We start from the raw sequence: 6,900 nt of genomic DNA, 5'->3' as shown, positions 1-6,900 counted from the left end.
GTTGAGCTATTTCAAATCCTGAAAGATGATGCTGTGAAAGCTGGATTTAGAAAAAGCAGAGGAACCAGAGATCAAATTGCCAACATCCTCTGGATCATGGAAAAAGCTAGAGAGTTCCAGAAAAACATCTATTTCTGCTTTATTGACTATGCCAAAGCCTTTGACTGTGTGGATCACAATAAACTGTGGACGATTCTGAAAGAGATGGGAACACCAGAGCACCTGACTTGCCTCTTGAGAAACCTGTATGCAGGCCAGGAAGCAACATTTAGAACTGGACATGGAACAACAGACTGGTTCCAAATAGGAAAAGGAGTATGGCAAGGTGTATATTGGCACCCTGCTTATTTAACTTCTATGCAGATTACATCATGAGAAACGCTGGGCTGGAAGAAGCATAAGCTGGAATCAAGATTGCCAGGAGAAATATCAAAAACCTCAGATATGCAGATGACACCACCCTTATGGCAGAAAGTGAAGAACTAAAAAGCCTGTTGATGAAAGTGAAAGAGGAGAGTGAAAAAGTTGGCTTACAGCTCAATATTCAGAAAATGAAGATCATGGCATCTGGTTCCATCACTTCATGGGAAATGGATGGGGAAACAGTGGAAACACTGTCAGACTTTATTTTTTTTGGCTCCAAAATCACTGCAGATGGTGATTGCAGCCATGAAATTAAAAGACACTTACTCCTTGGAAGAAAAGTTATGACCAACCTAGACAGCATATTGAAAAGCAGAGACATTACTTTGCCAACAAAGGTCTGTCTAGTCAAGGCTATGGTTTTTCCTGTGGTCATGTATGGATGTGAGAGTTGGACTGTGAAGAAAGCTGAATGCCAAAGAATTGATGCTTTTGAACTGTGGTGTTGGAAAAGACTCTTGAGAGTCCGTTGGAGTGCAAGGAGATCCAACCAGTCCATTCTGAAGGAGATCAGCCCTGGGATTTCTTTGGAAGGACTGATGCTAAAGCTGAAACTCCAGTACTTTGGCCACCTCATGCAAAGAGTTGACTTATTGGAAAAGACTGATGCTGGGAAGGATTGGGGTTAGGAGGAGAAGGGGATGACTGAGGATGAAATGGCTAGATGCCATTACTGACTCGATGGACGTGAGTTTGAGTGAACTCCGGGCGTTGGTGATAGACAGGGAGACCTGGCGTGCTTCAATTCATGGGGTTGCAAAGAGTGGACACGACTGAGTGACTGAACTGAACTGAATATACATATTTGCCACATTTTCTTTATTTATACTTCATTGGGTTCCTTCTACCTCTTGGCTAATTTTAAATTGTTTCTTGTATACTATGAGTATCTTTAGATCCTCTTGATTGTTTCTTAGAGGAATATATTTATTTTTTCTTTTAGAAACTTAAACTCTGAACTCTAAAGAATCTTTATTTCGTTACCCTTTAATGTCTACTTGGGAGTCTGCCCCTCATGTATATATAGTTCAGTCAGAGATTTGGGAAGTTAATACATGAAATGAGGCTTATGTCGGCTGTCTCCTTTTTATGATTTTCACTGTCACTCTTCAGTTTCTGTGGTCACTCCATACTCTGTGCTCCGGGATGTTAAACCATTAAGACTGCAGCTTTTCTATCTCGGTTTGTATACACAGTGCGCCGATGGGGGTCTATCTTTACTCAGTGCCATTCCTTCTTCAGAATGTTGACTGCCTTCCAGTGTCTGCCTGCATTTTTTCCAGATAGGGTGTTTTTTTTTTTTCATGTTTTATCCAGAGTATATAGTGGGGTTTTTTTTTTTTTTTGAAAAAGGGTTTAAGCAGTAAGAGTTATACCCATCTTTTTATTAATCAGTACCATTGTTAAGTCTTTCTGTAATGTTTGCATTTTTTTCTGAGATTTGCTCAAACATAATGTGTAAGTTCCTTTTGTTTAACATGGTATGATTAACAAAAAGATGGGTATAACTCTTACTGCTTAAACCCTTTCTAAAAAAAAAAAAGAAAACCCCCACTATATTTAAGTCTGTCTTATCCTTATATAAGGACTTCTCTGGTGGCTCAGATGGTAAAGCGTCTGTCTACAGTGAGGGAGATCTGGGTTCGATCCCTGGGTGAGGAAGATACCCTGGAGAAGGAAATGGCAACCCACTCCAGTACTCTTGCCTGGAAAATCCCGTGGACGGAGGAGCCTGATAGACTACAGTCCATGGGGTCGCAAAGAGTCGGACACGACTGAGCGACTTCACTCACTCACTCAACTATCCTTATTTATTTGATGTGCACAAAACACTGGGCTATATAGTTATTGTTATCACTACCCTTTAGCTGACTTCCCTGGTGGCTCAGACAGTAAAGTGTCTGTCTACAATGTGGGAGACCTGGGTTAGATCCCTGGGTTGGGAAGATCCCCTGGAGAAGGAAATGGCAATCCACTCCAATACTATTGCCTGGAAAATCTCATAGACAGAGGAGCCTGGTAGGCTACAGTCCATGGGGTCTCAAAGAGTCGGACACAACTGAGCGACTTCACTTCCCTTACCCTTTAGCTGGAAAAAGCAAGCCTCATAGAATTTAAGTAACTTGCCAAATTTCACACAGATCCAATCTCATACTTTTGACCTCGTCTAGTTTGCTTTCATTCTATTCTTTATCTGATAAATAGATGTACTGACCCATCAACAGCCTAGAGCTATAGTAAATTACACATAATTTGTAAAAACTATTATTAAATTATTTATTTGCCAACAAAACAATTTTTTAAAAGTTTGGTCCCAATATTTTTTGGCTCTAGTTCGGGATGGGGCTAAGGTTGTGTCACTGATTGAATAATTTGACTAACAATACATGTAATGAAAAGTGGCAATTTATGTAATGGAAAAAAATGGGTAGAAAATAAAGTACGTCTACTGAATATTGCAATCCCCACACCAACCTGGATTGAATATTCATTGCATTCAACAAATATTTTATGATTGATTTTATAGCAATGAAATAAATGGGCCGATCCTGGATCCTGGTCAGATGTTTTGGCTAGTTAGCAAGCTCTTAAAATGAACTTTTAATATCTAATTATTTTACCTTTATTCATTTTATCTTATTTTCTATATCATTCAGCCATAGATTTATAGCACTTTTAAATCCCTCCTCAATTTAGTGTAAGCTTTTTCTAGATTATTCTGCACATATGAAGAGCTTTTGAAAATTTAGAAAAAGCATAGTAATAATTATGAGCAATACTTATAAAAGAGCACTCACGCACTGTCCTAGTCAGAGTTCTCCAGAGAAACAGAACCAGTAGGATATATATGGAAACATCTAAGAGGGGATTTCTTGTAAGAATTGGCTCACATGGTTGTAGAGTCCGAAAAGCCCCACCATCAGCCATATACAAGCTGGAGAACAAGCCTGTGGTGTAATTCCGTCCAAATCTGAAGGCCTAATAATCATGAGGCTAATAATTTAAGTGCTGATCTGGGTCCAAAAGCTTGAGAAACAAGAGTCCTAATGATTGAAGACAAGTGGTGACGGATGTTATAGCTGACCAGAGAGAGTGAATTTGTCATTCTTTTGACTTTTGTTCTTTTTAGGCCCTCAACTAACTGGATGATACCCACCCATGCTGGGGGAGCCATTTGCTTTACTCAGTTCATCAAATGCTAATCTCTTCAAGAAACACCCTCACAGACTCCCAGGGTGTCTTACTAGCCATCTGGCACACTTAGCCCAGTTAAACCGTAAAGCTAACCCTAACACATACCTCTATACTTTCACATTTACTGCAACTACAAATAGAATGCTTCCTTAGATTGTCTGCTGCTGCTAAGTCGCTTCAGTTGTGTCCGACTCTGTGTAACCCCATAGACAGCAGCCCACCAGGCTCCTCCGTCCATGGGATTTCCCAGGCAAGAACACTGGAGTGGTTTGCCATTTCCTTCTCCAATTAGACTGCCTGCTGCTGCTGCTGTTGCTAAGTCGCTTCAGTTGTGTCCGACTCTGTGCGACCCTGTAGACTGCAGCCCACCAGGCTCCTCTGTCCATGGGATTTTCCAGGCAAGAGTACTGGAGTCTGTTGCTGTTGCCTTCTCCTTTAGACTGCCTAGTGGTTCTCAAATTTTAGTGTGCATCAGAATCACCTGGAGGGGCCATTAAAACATACTTCTGGGCACCATCCACAGAGTTTCTTTTTAGAAGATCTTAGGTGGGTTTTGAACTCTGTATGTCTAGGAAGTTCCCGAGTGTGGCTAATGCTGCTGGTCTGCACACTCAACTTTGAGCACTGTTGCTGACTTCTGAAGGCTAATATCACTGTTAATAATTTAACATAGCCACTAGAGGGCAGTGGAACCATAGAAAAATTAGATGTGCAAGAGTCCCTGGTTTATGCTATCAGCTACAGTTTTGCCATAGGCTGTAAGAAAACGAAAGCCAAACATTAATTTTCTGTGCAATATCATGAGGCTCATTCTCAACTGTAATGTAAATAAAATCTTGTCTTTGCGGTTGTGAGGGTCATAGAGATACAGTGCAGTTCTAACTCTGGCTGATGCTTGTATTGCAATCACAATAAAAACTGGACTTTTCTAAGTGGGCATTTGCATATATATCTAGTAGTATTGGGAGTTAACATGAACAATCTGTGGTTCCCAAAGAGGTGGCATTTTGATAATAGGTTTAGTTACGAAGATAATTCTACACTTAAATAGTATTTATTGTTTTGATACATGCACTTTTTATTTTGTGAAAGTGAGACCTAAGTACTTTTAAAAGTATCAAACTCAAAAAACTAAAACTCAAACTAAAACTCAAAAAACATAAAGATTCACAGACTATCAGGAATTTGTCATTCTTTTCTCTCAGATGTATTTTTTGATAGTATAAAAGGACTAGCGAAAAATCAAAATATACAGTTTGCAGGGTTCTTGCTATATTGTCTTTTGCTTTGGAAGCCCAAAGGCCTGAATTTGATTTCTTGCCTTGTCATTATTACCTGGATGACCTTCATGATTTAATCTAAGTCTCAATTTCTATATGTGTAGAGAGAATTACATAATACAGCTATCTCTCTGGGTTGTTGAGAAAAATCAGCAAGGTACTATTTGTGATAGTGTTTTATATATTGCAGTTATCTTTGAAAGTTTCTATTTTTGACATACTTCCACAAGCAGTATATTTTGAACTTTGTTTTTATGTCATTGTAGAAGGACATGGCAACCCACTCCAGTACTCTTGCCTGGAAAATCCCACAGACGGAAGAGCCTGGTAGGCTACAGTCCATGGGGTCGTGCAGTGTTGGACATCACTTCACTTTTCACTTTCATGCATTGGAGAAGGAAATGGCAACCCACTCCAGTATTCTTCCCTGGAGAATCCCAGGGGCAGAGGAGCCTGGTGGGCTGCTGTCTATGGGGTCGCACAGAGTCGAACACGACTGAAGTGACTTAGCAGCAGCAGCAGTTGATGTCATTATTATACCATTGTAAAATTTCTCCTGGGCTCCCCTGGTGGCTCAGTGGTAAAGAATCTGCCTGCCAATGCAGGAGATGTGGTTTCGATTTCTGGGTGGCGAAGATCCTCTGGAGAAGGAAATGGTAACACACTCTAGTATTATTTTTTAAATTATGAAAGTGTGATAATACATTTACAGGAAACTTGGAAAATACAAAACAAAGTTACATATGGTTCTACTATATATTACAATGATTTTCCTAATTAGATAAGATTTTTAGTTGGAGTTTTATATCAAACTCTCAAAAATCAATAGAGTGAATAGACAGAAAAGTAGAAGGATATAGTAGACCTGAAAAGCACTGTAAACCAATTCAATGGGATTAATATTGATAACAATTTTCACAGAACAGCAGGATACAAATTCTATTCAAGTTCCCATAGACTATAAGCCAGAAGACACTGGAACATATCCAGAGACGTAAAACAAGGTGCAAAAATTTCATGGTCTAAAGGTATCGACGGAGAAGGCAATGGCACCTCACTCCAGTACTCTTGCCTGGAAAATCCCATGGATGGAGGAGCCTGGAAGGCTGCAGTCCATGGGGTCACTGAGGGTCAGACGTGACTGAGCGACTTCACTTTCACTTTTCACTTTCATGCATTGGAGAAGGAAACGGCAACCCACTCCAGCGTTCTTGCCTGGAGAATCCCAGGGATGGGGGAGCCTGGTGGGCTGCCATCTATGGGGTCGCACAGAGTCGGACATGACTGAAATGACTTGGCAGCAGTTAGCAAAGGTATCGAAATCACAATCTGTTCTCTCATCACTGTGGAATTATGTTAGATCAATATCAAAAGATATTTGAAAGTAACCTACATTTGTGACATTTACCAAGAGAGATCTTTGACTTAGCCATTGAAAGCCTCAATAAAGTTGACTAAAAAAACACAGAGGGTGATTGCAGAGAAGGAAGCATTTAAATGAGAAATTAGTATCAAAATGAGAAATTAATATCAAGGATACTTAGAAAATCCCATATATTTGGAAATTAAATGTTCATTTTTAAATATGAGTATATCTAAAAAGTCATAAGGAAAATTAGAAAATATTTGTAACAGAATAAAAATGAAAGAGAATGTATCAGAATTTGTTGTATGTAGCTGATGCTGCTGTGTGCTGCCCAGTGCAGCTAAATACAGTCTCATGCTAATATTCTTTCCTTGGAAATCCCATGGACAGAGAGCCTGGCAGGCTGTAGTCTTACTGTCCTTCTGGACAACAGAACACCTTCGCTATGATTGCTTTAAGATTGAACACAAGTTTTACCTTTTGTGTTTCTGTCTAGCAGTATGCACACTAACTAGACTATAAGCTTGTGATTGTATTTCTGTGCCCCTCAGAGGTCTTTGTATAGCATTTTTGGGAGTTTCCAATAGCAACAGAGTACTGTTACTTTTTGTGAACCCCTGGAAAAGTGAATATATC

Source organism: Capra hircus, chromosome 14 (genome assembly GCF_001704415.2).
Source record: "Capra hircus breed San Clemente chromosome 14, ASM170441v1, whole genome shotgun sequence".
Taxonomy (NCBI): domain Eukaryota; kingdom Metazoa; phylum Chordata; class Mammalia; order Artiodactyla; family Bovidae; genus Capra; species Capra hircus.
This window is presented reverse-complemented; position numbering follows the sequence as displayed.